This window comes from Megascapheus bottae, chromosome X (assembly GCF_031878675.1).
Source record: "Megascapheus bottae isolate mThoBot1 chromosome X, mThoBot2.hap1, whole genome shotgun sequence".
Taxonomy (NCBI): domain Eukaryota; kingdom Metazoa; phylum Chordata; class Mammalia; order Rodentia; family Geomyidae; genus Megascapheus; species Megascapheus bottae.
In genome coordinates, this window is record NC_143547.1 from 72494401 (window position 1) to 72509600 (window position 15200).

Here is a 15200-nt window from a genome sequence, read left to right on the forward strand (position 1 = left end):
AAAGGAATCTTCCAAAGAGACGTCAAAGGGCACTATAGGCTACTTTCTCTTCCAAATCATATCTTAATTGTGCCATCACTGGTAGAAGAACTTGAAGACTTCAGCTTACTTAATATATCTTTTTTCAGAGAAATAATGTCAAGATTTCTCTCTCATGTATCGGGGGTCAGTGAAAACTTTTTCTCACATGTGTTCTCCTTTCTCATCTTGCAATTGTCACCAACCCCAGAAAATGTCGATATACTTTACTACCCATGCTTTTCCCTGGAACAGAGAGAAATTTTAATCCCCATCCTTTCTGGTGATAAGTATAAAATTAATGCTGTTCCTAAAGACAATACCAAACCTCTGTCAAGGAGAAGCATTTACCAGTTTTTTTTATACCACTAGGTTTTTTTTTCCCATTCCTCTACTAGAGTGTAAGCTCTTTGTATTCCCATATTTTCTCCACAGATCCTTGCTCTGTATTCTCAGTGCCTATAGTTGTGCTTAACACATAGTTAAGTAAGTAAAGGAATACGTCTTAAAAAATCAACCCATGTGTTTGGAAGTTAAACTAGAGATACTGTAAGGAATGAAAAGGGATCTCTTTCAGAAACATCCCAGAAATATTCATTTATGTACTTTAATTACACCTATTCTTTTTCAAGCATTAGCATTCAAAGTGTGGCCAGCTATAAGTTCAAAGCCTATTTAATTATCATTTCTATTTTCCAATCATGTCTAATTGTTTACTCTTTTATTCCATGTTCATAGCAAGTATATAAAATTACCATTTATTATGAGTTACATGAATTGCTTTTGGAAATCTACTCCTTCAGCATTTATTTCTAATGTCTCTTATGGTAAAATGAATTCTAAGTTCCAAATAGTCATCTTAAGAATGACTCTTGAAATATAACCAATTAAAGTTTGCCATTGAGGTTTTTTTTTTTTGCCAGTCCTGGGCTTGGGCTCAGGGCCTGAGCACAGTCCCTGGATTTTCTCAAGGCTAGGACTCTACCACTTGAGCCACAGCACCACTTCTGGCTTTTTACTATGTATGTGGTACCGAGGAATCAAACCCGGGTCTTCGTGCATACTAGGCAAGCACTCTACCACTAGGCCAAATTCCCAGCCCCCTGCCATTGAGTTTTTATGGACTGTAAGACACTTTTAATTTGCTCCTGAGTGGGTGCTTTATTGCTCCAAGTGTTTTATAAGACACCCTTAGGGCAAATAATGTTTTCTACTTTCTCCTCCCCTTCGTAGTATCTAATACCTCCCTGGAGGCAGTTATTACTATTGAATGGAAATACCTAGAAGATACAAATATTAGTCATTCAATGTGTGCCTTAGTACTTGGGGTCACTGAGGATGAGATTTGTTTGAGACTGCATCTTGTTAGGCTTGTCAAAAAATTCACTTAAGTTTATTAAAAACAACAATAATACAAGATAATAAATCATCATTCTAAAATATCATTAGCTTAAGCTTGAAATATTTCATTCTTCATTAATTAATATGTCTTCTTCCCCTTAAATATATCATTAAGGAAGATCATGAACTATAATAGAAAGAATCTAGTTTGAGGTAAGAAGTGAAATATTCATTCCTATTTATTTCAAGATCTTTTGCAAATTTGGAACTAAGTAGTGAAAAGAGAAAAAAAAGAAAAAACTTTTATTTTTTATCTTGGAACAAAGAAATTTCCTTTCTCAGATTGAACCATCTCCTTCCTTCTGTGATGGCATATGTAAAATACCTAAGATAATATTCACTAGCTTGAATAATAGTTATTTCAACACCAAGTATGTATTTTATGTATTTTCCTGTGCACATGATCCCCTTTACAGCCAAAGAAAAGTTACCTTAAGGAGAAATTCTCATCTATAGAAGAAAGCATATTAATAGTTCACATTGATCCCAAATCAAGAACCAAGTATAATTCATCAGTTCCTTTGACTTAGAAAGGGATAATGTTAAATAAGGGATTTAAGAAATAATGTTTGTATCAGAAATTAAGTAGATATTGGGCCATAAAATTGATATTCTCAATATTAAAAAAATAAAATTCTTTTGTCTACATGAAAGATTGCTTGAAGGTCCACTTAAAGATTTTTGTCACATGGCTCAGTACTTTCCTGAAATCTGTGGAGCAGAAAGTTGAAAGTACTCTAAAAATTGAAACATGTAAGTTGAGACACCTTACTAATAGTATCTAATTGCAAAAGCTGATTTTCATAAAGACTTTTTTCTTGAAGCTTATGTATCTTCTATCATTTCACCTGTACAATACAATAGTGGATTTTTAAAAGTATAACTTTTTTATCATAAGCAGGATTGTAAATATCTTGGGGATAAGGACAATCTGTTGTTCATTTTCGTACTCATTTCTTGACCTATCTCTATTAGTCACCTGATACTTTTGCTTGATTTGCAAATGCATATGTGCTTTGGTATGTTAGCTTGTGACTCCTTTGTCTAATTCATTTTAGATCCAAAAGAATGTGCTAGAGGGTATAAGGATATAAAGGTTTGCTATCTTGCAATTTATTTGTTCTGGAGACATTTAAACCATAAGTTGTAAGCTTTGGTGTGTTTTATACAATTTGAATGATCATGATCAACAAGTGTTGTATACATAAATGTACTTGTTAAAATCAAACGCCCTTGTACAAAAATTATTGTCAATAAAAATAGTATTCACGCTACAAATAAATTCAATTCTCCAAGTTTTCAGACATCCAGTTTATATTTTGATTATGTAGTATTGATCCTAAGGTTATAAAGCTCAATCAGGGTACTAGAAATAAGAGATTATGCCTATCAATGGTTTCCCTCATTCGTCATAATCAGTAGAAACCTTGGGCTCTACTAGCAGAGATTTGCAATAGAGCAAAATCTTGATACATAAGGACATATAATGTGAAGCTAATTGAAAGGACCTCCAGGATAGTGAAACAAAAGCCATATAATGAATGATTGTTGTCCTTAATGTACTATGTTGTCTCTCATCTCCTTTGCTGTCCCTTGGTTATCTCACTTTGTTATCTGAAATATTGAATTTATTTGTATTTGGATATTTGAAATTTGATAGGGAAGGGGGGAAAACCAAGACGGGTGGGGGGTGTGGGGGGGGAGGGAAACGGGTACCAAGACATATGAAAGGGTATCAATGTATGTGAATTAATGCACCTTCTATCTGGCAAATATCATGTAGACCTTTTACTAATTACAATAAAAAAAATAAAATAAAATAAAGAGATTATGCCTAAAATAAAAGATGTTCCAATGTCCCAATAGTTGAAAAGTCTTTTTACTAGCATTGAAACTGATTTCCCATGAAAAATATTTCTTTGAATTGATAGTCTACTACCTTAGCATTCAATGACTATCTGTGCTGATTTCTAACATTATAAATGAATTTTAGCAACTGTACTATAATGCATCTTTAATTTTTACATGTCCTCATTTATCTATGACTGAAGGTTACTATGTCATGAAGATTGTATCAGTTAGATTCTTCTCTGATTACAATATTAAGTAACTTATCCATAGCATGCCACATATCGAGAAGTAAAACTAAAACTAAGCCAGGAGCCAGTGGCTCATGCCTACAATCCTAGCTACAAAGTCAGGAGGCTAAGATCTGAGGATTGCAGTTCAAAGCCAGCCTGGTTATGAAAGTCCACAAGACTCCAATTAATAACCAGAAAACCGTAAGTAGCGCTGTGGCACGAGCACTAGCCTTGAGCTGAAGAGCTCAGGGATAGCTCCTGGGCTCTGAGTTCAAGACCAGTGACTGACCAAAAGAGAAAGGGGGGGAGTAAAAACTAGTTTCTTCTGTCTCCTTCCTTTCTTCACCATTTTCAAACTAACTACTTGACCTACCCCTTGAGCTTTGTTGTTTTGTATTAGAGCCAATATTTCATAATGACCACAATGTTGATCTTTAGTAACAGGAACACTGTGGAAAGAACGCTGTACTAAGAGTCAGGAGAGGGAGATTGTAGCTCCATATTTTGCCATAAAATGGCTGTCTGATTTTCAGTAGATCATTTAATCCTAGTTTACATCTTTGGAAAATGTGAGGTAGGGTGAAGTAGTTTCTAACGTTTCTAAGGCAGGTTTCCATATATTTATATTGTTCCTTATTTTGAATAACACGAGAGAGAGAGAGAGAGAGAGAGAGAGAGAGAGAGAGAGAGAGAGAGAGAGAGAGAGAGAGAGAGAGAGAGAGGAGAGATCTTTTCTTTACCTCAATGCCAAAATGTTAACAAATGATCATCTTTAAAAAGTATTAAACTACAAACATGATTTTTATCACTTTCTTCTATCATTCATATATTCAAAAGTATTTGTTGTAAACCAGATCAGCTCTATATGGTTTTTTAGGTTGTAATTATGGCTGAGAACAAGATGGACAAGGTCTTTACTGTATATATTCTTACAGGAGTAGCCAAATAAATGCGTAAGAAATACTGAGTAACTACAAGTATAATGATGTAATTGAATGTCTTTGATAGGATAGAAAATTTAATTATATTAGATGACAAAGGAAGATTTCTCACAAAGAAAAAAAATGTTGCTCTGAAATGCAAACATAAAGAAGGAAGTAGCTGTGCAACAGGTCAGAGGAAGATATCCAGAGAGAGGAATAGAAAACACGGAAACATAGAAACAGGTATAGCTAGAAGTATTGGAGTAACCAAATGAACATCAGAAACAGACACTGGTGCATTGCAACTATAATTCTAGCTACTTGGGAGGCTAAGAATATGATTATAATTCAAGGCTAGCCTGGAAATAAAAAAAATCACAGGACAGTTTGTCAACCCATAGGTGCTAGAGTGACTCAAATATGTCATCCTTAGCTGCATATAAAGGGAATGGTTCCAGACTAGACCAGGAAGAAAAGTTCAAGGGACTCTGTTTCCATAAACGGGATCTGTACAGGTCTTTGATTGTGATGACAATGGGAAATTTAAAGCAAATGAACTGTGGCTCAGAGATATAATTGGCTGGGAAACAAGGCTCTATCTAAAAATAACCAGCAAAAATCTAGGCTGGAAGTGTGTCTCAGTGTTATTGGGCTAGGCAGGCAAACATGAATCCATCCATTATTACATGCTCTATCCATGTACTATAAAAGAAAGAAGCAAAGAAAGAAAACAGGAAGAAAGAGAGAAAAGGGAAGTAAAACCAAAGTGAAAAAAAGCCAAGGTACTAGAGCTTGGTGTAGAGTCAGAACAGGAGCCATATCAGGGAAGGTTTTGGTAGGTCAAGGTAAGAGTCTGGAATTTGTTTTAGAAGCAGTGTGTATCTATTACAAAGATTTTAGGAGAATGACAATATTTGATTTATTTTTATTTTTGGTAGTCCTGGGGCTTGAAGTCAGGGACTGAGCACTGTCCTTGGGCTTTCTCAAGTCTAGAGCCCTACCACTTGAGCCACAGCACCACTTCCAGCTTTTTCTATGTATGTGGTACCGAAGAATCAAACCAGGGTCTTTGTGTGTGTGTTAAGCAAGAACTCTACCACTAGGCCCAATTCCCAGCCCTGTCAACAAGTCTTAAAATCCATGTTTCAGAAATATTCATTTAATTTTTGATCAAATTCCACACAGCTTCCCCAAGTTTCCTTTTCATCTTTAAAATTATTTATTAATTACTTTTGCCTATGAGGTAATCAACCATTAGTATTTTCTGTGTGGTGTTGGAGACTGAACCATGTATGCATGCTGAGTAAGCACTCTACCCACAGAGCTATATTCCCCACATCTTTTTTTGTTTTGAGACAGAGTTTTGCTATGTTGCTTAGGCTAGCCTCTAATGCATAATGCAATCCAGATTTAACTGGAATTTAGGATTCTCCTTTCTATGTCCTTTGAAAGTTCACATCACAGACATGCACTACCATGTCAAACTCTATTGTTCTATTAAAAAGTTAATCCTGGAGGTAAGGCTGGAGAAGGTTAGGTGAGTGGATCACCTGAACATAACTGAAGATCTTTTGGAGTATTGGCTTTAAAATATAATATTATACTACTTTGTGACAAATGTTGTCATAATAAGAATTAGCTAATAGTTTTGAACATCATTGTGTGTGGTAAGGTTACAGAATCCTGTTGCAAAAAAATTAGTCCTTGAAGATAGTTTGTGGCTTTAGGATAACTTCCTCCCCTCCCCCATCCCACCACACACACACACACACACACACACACACACACACACACACACACACACACTTTAAATATCTCTGCTGTGTTATCCTACTAACTTTTGGAAGTAGTCAATCTCTGATGGCTGTATGAACTACAGTGATGTGCTTTTCTACTGCTGTTATTTCTCTGCTGGACATAGAATGTTACAATTCTTTGATGCCTTTATATTCAGAATATCCTTGAAATGTTTTCTTTCTGTTCTCTTTGCTTATTATTTCCTCTCTGAGATCACTATGCTAGCTTTCATCCTCCTTTTCATTTAATTTTCTAAGATTTTTATCTTGCCATTTATAGATGGGAGGGATTCATAGAAAACACTGAAGAAAAAATTCAAAAGGCTATCAAATTCTCCGTAGAAGTATATGATCGATAGCCATGAAACAGATGGAAAGACACATTTAAGTGCTTGTATTTAATCTAGAACTATATTCTTTCTGGCATAATACTGGCATGGTTGCATGTATATTGTTATAATTGCATTTTGGTCTCATGATTTAATAAAAATATTGCTCACACTGGGGATGTAGCTTAGTAGTAGAGCATTTACTTAGCATATGTGAGGCCCTAGAATTGAACTCCAGCATGACACAATAATGTAGGTAGATGTGCAAGATTTGTTCTAGAAATTACAGTCCTTGTTAAAGTGTCATCCAATATCTCCCACCCTGAGACAATTCTTTTGTCTTTATCTTAATATTTAATACATTATTTTGAAGTGCTTATATTGCTATATTTTTAGTTTTAGGCATCTTCTGATTCACTATAGAAGCTCAGGATTTTACTTTTTTCACATATACACATTATACACACATGTCTTTCCCATCTCCATTTTCCCATTCTACATATATAGTATGTTTGAAGTACTTTGACCATGTAACTGAAATTAACAGGTAAACTAGCTAGTATATTTTAGCATTTAAAATTTTCTTTATCACTTTGTTTTCCTAAGAATTATTTTTATTACAGTTGAATTCAATATTATATTAGCACCAATTCAATAGTTTCTTCACATATTTTCTATGGTTTCAACTCTCTCATACACATATGTCCTTAGATTTACTTTGCTGTTCTACTTTCCACATTGTTTGCTCTTGTTTTCATTTGTACTTTTATTTTTTTATTTTGCAAGAACTCTTTTTCCTTTTTCATTTCTTTCAATGTTTTTTTTCTATTTTTTAGCATCCTATTTTTTCCAGTTCCAATATTTTCTCTATCAGTGAGAATATTGATTATAATAATAATTGTTTGCCCTGCATGTTCTCTGTATGTGACAGATGCACCACAAATTCAGTTCATCCTAATATCTTGGAAAAGTGTAAATGGTTCAGCAGCAGGTGGCAAGGGCAGATTTTTTATACCAGAAAGCTGGTGGACTTTTGTTAAAGGAAACACAATCACCTAGGATATCTTGGAAGTTAAAACATATGCTGTTGGCTGAACTTGCAGTGATACAGGAAATGGTTTCAAAAATTCATAATGTTCATGTGTTTGTGCACTGTGCTGCTCTTAGCTACTGAGTTGTTTTATAAAAGAGATGTGCCTTCCTATGACAGCCAAAGGGAGGTATGGTGTTTTTGTGCTTTATAATGTAATTTTACTGGGGGATCCTATAACTAGCACAAGTCTCTGGCTTTAAAAACCAATTAGTTTTCCAAAAGGTAACTGTAGTAAACAATAAATGAACTATAGTAAAAGAGAAAATTCTGTCCATAGGCAAAAATCCAAGTAAGGGAAGTACCTTCTCATTCAAACCTTTTTTTAGATGACCTTAAGGTATCCACCATTAGGTTAAAATAAAAAGAGTCAGGTAAAACACAGAGAACAATAAATAAAAGACTAGAGACAAGATTGAGAAATACATCTAGTAAAGATCTTTCTATGTGCTTATTTCCTTTTGGGACTGACTAGAAGTAATGACACTAGAAGCCTGTAAGGTTTTGAAAACATTGAATTGCCAAAGAAGCCAAGCACCAAAGCTTCAAGAATCTGTGATAAAATGTCACCAAAATCCTGTGAAATAAAACAAAATATATTGAAAAACCACAAAAGAGGTATAGAATAAAGATCAGAAAAAATGAAAATATATGCCATGTTCATGGAAAAGAAAAGTCATAATCATTAACAGGACTTTCTAAACTGATTCATACATCAAATACAATCTCAAATAAAATTATAGAAAATCATTTATACATATGAGAAAACTAATTTCTAGAATTTATATGGCAATTAAAAGATTTAGAGGGAGTCAGGCATGGTGCTCACGCCTGTAATCGTACCTACTCAGGAGGCAGAAATCTGAGACTCAAAGTTCAAAGCCAGCCACAGCACAAAGGAAGTGGGGCTTGGCTCAAAGTTAGGGCAGTAGCCTTGGGATGAAGAGCTCAGGGACAGTGCCCAGACCGAGTTCAATCCCCATGAACCAAAAAAAAAAAAATAGAGAGCTGGGTGCATGGCCTAGTGATAGAATGCTTACCTAGCATGCATGAAGCCCTGAGTTTGATTCCTCGGTACCACATATATAGAAAAATCTGGAAGTGGTGTTGTAGCTCAAGTGGTAAGAGTGCTAGCCTTGAGAAAGCCCAAGGACAATGCTCAGGCCGAGAACTCATGGCTGAGGACTGACAAAAAAAAGAAAATATTTACAATGACCAAAATATTTTTTTAAATATGGATAGAGAATTAATCATTTACTGCAAGGAGTGGTGGTCAGGAAGTAGGATTCGCTATAAAAGAGCATCACAGAGCTAGACTGTCTCCTTACATAGGTATAGTATTCCATAGACACTTTTAGTTTTGATTTGAATTTATTTTATACTTGCTTTTCCTGTGCTGTACTGTTTCTTCAGTTTTTCTTGGCTATATTTTGCTTTGGTACAACTGACTCTACTGATTTAAGTACACTGTATTCCTTTTTAGTAAGGATCCATCCTCTCATTGTGGCATGGGGATAGGGTTCATAGGTGGTCTGTAAGTGTTGAGCCAAATATGTTAGATACTTATTTACCTGGTTATGCTCAATGGCCAGAATCTCCCTAAGTTTAGCAGTATTCTGTATATTTAAATATTTGTAGAAAAATTGAGAACTGTTTTGGGAAGCCACTGACACTGTCTAGTGCATAAGTTCTTTCTATAAAGTGATATATATCAGATATTTGGTTTTTCAAGTATTCATACTCTTGAGAGCCTGGAAATTTCTCTCAATTACTAGTAAACTAAGCATAAACATTTAAATCTCTTAATTCGCTCAATTTTATGGATGTTCTGGATCAAGAGAATAGTGAGCTATTCTCACAGGTCACATGTAGGCTCCTTTTTTTGGCCAAGGAATTAAGCATATACATTTTTTAAAACCAAGTACAACTATGCTATAAAAAGAATAAATTGGGGGCCAGGAGTTTGGCCTAGTGGTTAAAGTGCTTGCCTAGCATGCATGAAGACCCGGGTTTGATTCCTCAGTACCACATACATAGAAAAAAGCCGGAAGTGGTGATGAGGCTCAAGTGGTAGAGCTCTACCTTTGAGAAAGTCCATGGACAGTGCTCAGGCCCTGAGCTCAAGCCCAGGACTGGCAAAAAAAATAAATAAAATAAAAAAAGAATAAATTGTATTGTAAGCTAGGGCAGTAAAAAACATGGCAGAATTGGAACCAAAAGTAGCTTAGAATTATTTAACCCCTAAAACTTCCTCTAGGAATTTCAAGTTTTCTTTACAGGACATGGTCTATGAAAGATACTCCAACCCCAAGATTATGTACTAGCCACTTATGATCCATTTTTTATGTACTAATGCAAGAAAATATGCAAAGAACTGTTCAAGGATAGACTTGGGGAATCCAATAGGAGAATCATCATCACAGAGCTTCTAGGGGATTCTCTAAGACCTTCATAGCTTTGATGATGAAATCACTGCAATCATGCTTAATAGGATTTGATGAATGATACAGAGCAGTGATTACCCCCATTTTATCCTTCTTACCTTGCTTGATTTACAGATTGTGTTACATATTATTTTATTCTTTTACCTCACTATTTTACATTTGAGAGTTCTATAACACATGAGGAAAATGTCTGTCTACATCAGTGCAAGAACAAGTCTTAAGTAGACAAGATAAGATGCAAAAAAGTTTCTAATTTTGTAAATCATATTTATGTAACAAAAATGGAGAGAAAGAGAAAGAAAAGTCATAGGCTGTGTGCAAGTGGCTCAGGCCTGTAATCAATCCTAGCTACTTAGGAGACTGAATCTGAGGATCATGGTTCAAACCCAGCCCAGGAAGGAAAGTCTGAGAGACTCTGATCTCTGATTAATCACCAGGAAACCAGAAGTGGCACTATGACTCAGAGTGGTAGAGAGCTAGCCTTGGGCAAAAAGACCTCAGGGACAGTGGCTAGGCTCTGAGGTCAAGTCCCATAATGAATAGAAGCTTTAGATGTGGCTCAAATGGTAGAAGGCCAAGCCCAACAAGTGTCAGGCCCTGGGTTCAGAGTCATTAGAAAAAAAGAAAAAAATATATACGGACATATTCACATTCAGTTATATAAAAGGAAATATGGGACAAAAGAAGAATTAATGTGATAAGTCAATAGTACAACACTTGTCTAGCATGTGGGTGGCCCTGGTCTCTATCCTCAGTATGAATGAGAAAGAAAGAAAGAAAGAAAGAAAGAAAGAAAGAAAGAAAGAAAGAAAGAAAGAAGGAAGGAAGGAAGGAAGGAAGGAAGGAAGGAAGGAAGGAAGGAAGGAAGGAAGGAAAGAAAGAAAGAAAGAAAGAAAGAAAGAAAGAAAGAAAGAAAGAAAGAAAGAAAGAAAGAAAGAGCGAGCTGAGCGTGGTGGCTCACTCTACTCAGGAGGCTGAGATCTGAGAGTCAAGCTTCAAGGCCAGCCCGGGCACAAAAAGAACTGAGACTCTTATTTTCAACTAACCTCTAGAAAACGGGAAGTGGGCTTGGCTCATGGGTAGGGCAGTAGCCTTGAGCTGAAGAGCTCAGGGACAGCTCCCAGGCCAAGTTCAAGCTCCATGACCCAACAAAAAAAAGAAAAAAAAAGAAGGAAAGAGTGAGGAAGAAAGAAAGAAAGAAAGAAAGAAAGAAAGAAAGAAAGAAAGAAAGAAGAAAGAAAGAGGGAGAGAGAGAGGGAAAGAAAGAAATTAAGAAAAAAGAAAGAAAGAGAAAGAAGGACGAAAGGAAGGAAGGAAGGAAGGAAGGAAGGAAGGAAGGAAGGAAGGAAAGAAAGAAAGAAAGAAAGAAAGAAAAGCAAGCAAGCTGCTCATGGTGGCTCATGCCTCTAATCACAGCTACTCAGGAGGCTGACATCTGAGGATTGCGGTTCAAAGCCAGCCCAAGCACTAAAGGCCATGAGACCCTTATGTCCAATTAATCACTAGAAAAGTGGAAGTGGGGCTGTGGCTCAAGGGATAGGGTGGTAGCCTTGAACTGAAGAGCTCAGGGATAGCACCCAGGCCCAGAGTTCAAGCCTCATGACCCACAAAGAAAAAAAGAAAAAAAGATGATGAAAACAAGCTGATTGGGAGGGGGTGAGGGGAGGAGAAGTGGGAGAAAAACATAGGAAGAGGTAACAATGTTCAAGAAATAATGTACCCACTACCTGACAAATGTAACTGTAACCCCCTATACATCACCCCAATGATTTAAAAAAAAAGAAAGAAGGCAAAGTTGGAGTGAGAGAAGCAAAAACAGATGGGAATGAGGGAGGGAGGGAGGAAGGGGATGAAGGATGGAGGAAGGGAGATGGAAAAGAGGTTTGTATCTATAGGACAGATTTAGAAAGGATGAAGGTAGTTATACTTAGTAGACTACAGTGTTGGGATTTTGAACCATGTTAATGTCACGCACTTTAAAAAGACATGAATAAAATCAACAATGATAAGAGAAAAATAAAATGAAAACATAAATAAATGAAACTAACACAGCTAGGTTGAAGGAGGCTGTATAAACAGTGAATGGTTGAACACTGTACTTTGATAATAGGTACTCAGAATTAAAAAAAGAAAAGAAAATGAATAATGAATTTGCACTATTGTGGGATTTTCTTTTGCAGTGGAATGGGTTAACTGTTGTGAAACCAATGCTTTTCGTGCATTATGGATATAAACAAATTAGTAACTATATATATAGTTTATATATATATATATATATATATATATATATAAACACATAGTGGATAACAGAAGCCAGATTTCTCAATATTGGGAAAGGAGGTGACAATTAGGAAAAGAAGGAAGGGTAGAATTTACTCTGATTTTGCAGTGGAATTTAAAGTATTGATTTGAATCCCTGGTTACAAAGTATAGTAAACATGAATTTGTGTTTCTGTTTTTAAATAAACATAAAATAGATGTAGCTTGGCTTATTACAGAAGAAATAAGTGCTCCAATGTCTCACAGAACATCCTGGATTTCTTGAAGTGATGAATTACAGGGCTGGAGCTTGGAAATTAAATGGTGAATTTGGAATGCCTTATTGTAAAGAAGTTCTCAAATGAACAATGAACGCATCAATTTGAAAGGGCTTTCAGTGGCTAAATCTAGGATTATTTGACCATTAATGTAAATAATGATAGTGATTGGTTATAATCTGTCAAAAAATGAGAATCCATGAATATGTACTAATATACACAGAAACACATGTATGTATGTATATATTATATACATACTAACTTATACAAATAGGAAGAAAAAAAACCTCAGTTCATAGTAGAATATAAAAAATAGAGTGAACCATGGAATTAGAAAATTATAATCTGTTGATTATCCTAATAGTTGATAAGGCAAAATAGCCAGTATTTAATAATCCAAGTTGGTGACATTTTAAAAGTAAACTAATATTTGCAGAGTCTCAAAATATCTCCATGAAAGTATTTACCATTTACAAGTTAAAAATATGTAACTTCATATCAAACAAACCTTGGAGGTTTGACCTTAGCCAAATGACTAGAATGTATCTGAACAGGAAAAGACAGATGAACATTGATTACTCATTGGCTGTTCTGAGATTACAATGTAATCTTTTTGATACTTCTACTAAAATGTATATTTGGAATCTAGTTGTGAAAAGATATCAAATAAGTATCACTGAAAGGTATTCTACTAGCCAGAATTCTTTAAAGTACCAAGTAAATAAAAGAACCAAGTAAAAAAAATAAAAGCATGAAGAACTGTTTTAAATTTAAGACTAAAGGGACAAGATAAATAAATGCATTATTGGATTGGATCCTGAAGCAGGAAATTCAAAAATGTGTTTCTAGAAATCATACTCTGGAAATTTTTCCACAGTCCTGGGGCTTGAACTCAGGGCCTGCTTGTACACTTTTTGCTCAAAGATAGTGCTCTACCACTTGAGCCACAGTACCACTTCTTGCTTTTTCTGAGTATATGGTATCAAGTAGTCAAACCCAGGGCTTTGTGCTCGCTAGGCAACACTACATCTAGGCCACCCTCCCCGCCCAGTGAAATAGTTAAAAAAAAACACATTTCCAGCCTGGCCCTGGTGACTCACACCTGTAATACTAGCTAATCAGGATGCTGAGATCTGAGGATCGCAGTTCAAAGACAGCCTGGGCTCGAAAGTCTGTGAGACTCTTATGTTCAATTGACCACCGGAAAACCAGAGATGTGGCATTGTGACTCAAGTGGCAGAATGTGAGAGTCTTGAGCTGAAGAGCTCAGGGACAGCGCCCAGGCCCAGAGTTCAAGTCCCACAACGCACAAAAGACACACACACACACACACACACACACACACACACACACACACACACACGCACACACACACTTCTATTAATAAAAGATTGAGAGATTAAGAGCATAGCTCAATGGTAGATGATTTTTCTTTTTTTGTGACCTGCGTATTTCTTTCTTTTTTTTTGGTAGATTTCTTTTCTAATATGCATGAAGCTCCAGGTTAAATCTTTGGACCTGAAAAAAAAACTGATAAATCAGGGTGAAACATTGGTAATGAAGTGAATCTTATAAAACCAAGTTTTGTCAAATAAAAAAATTATAAAGAAAACATCAAATACAAATGTTACAGAATCTGTATTATTTTCAAGAATATATATGTATATAGACACATATATGGTATACAACAGAAACCTTTTCAGCTATAATGTATGACTACAAAATACCAACTGTATCACATGAGATTTTATGACCAGATAGCATGTAAATCAGGAGCTACTAAAAATAAGTTTGGTAGAAAACCCCAAATATACAAAATGAAGGAATTCTACAGCAAATAATTGGTAGCTCAAGAAAAAATATTCTAGTTAAGTTAGAATATAAAAATGAGCTATAAAAAATATAATCAACTACAGATAAATCGATATTTATATGAAAATTTACAACTTTAAGTGTTTTTATTGGAAAAGAGAAAGCTGGAAATGAAACAGCTAAGCATCAGGCTGCTGAGCAAAGTTGAGTTATGGGTGAGGACAGTTCATTTGGCCAATGTTAGCATCTCTGTCTGGTCCTTGGAGTCCTATTGTTTCAAGGACAGCCGGACATAGTTTAGCACAATTTTTTAAGAACTACCATTGTGATGCAAAGTTCATCAGACTAAGCTGTCATTTGTTAACCTATCACTCCTCAGGCCTGTAGGAATTTGTGTTCTCTCTACATGAATACTTCATGGAAACAAGCTATGAGTGCAACACTTAGAGTAATATTAAGAACAAGATCTTCATTTAGTTAATGTTGCAGCGTGGTGAAGCACCACTCTGTAGAGAATGAAGAAAACAATGCAGTCCTTTTAGCAAAACTAGCATCTTCAACATAAGAAAAGTCTTTTCAATATGAAGAAAACATTTTTTTGAAAATTCCTTCAAGAATATGCTTTTTGTCTGTTGCCCATAGCATCAGGCCTATACTGATAATTTTGTATCCACATGACCTCTGTTAATGTGCTAAGTATTTTTTTCTTGAATTGTCATTTTCAAGGACATTCTGGAGAAGAGCTGAGTTGTGGCTCAGTAGTAGAGTG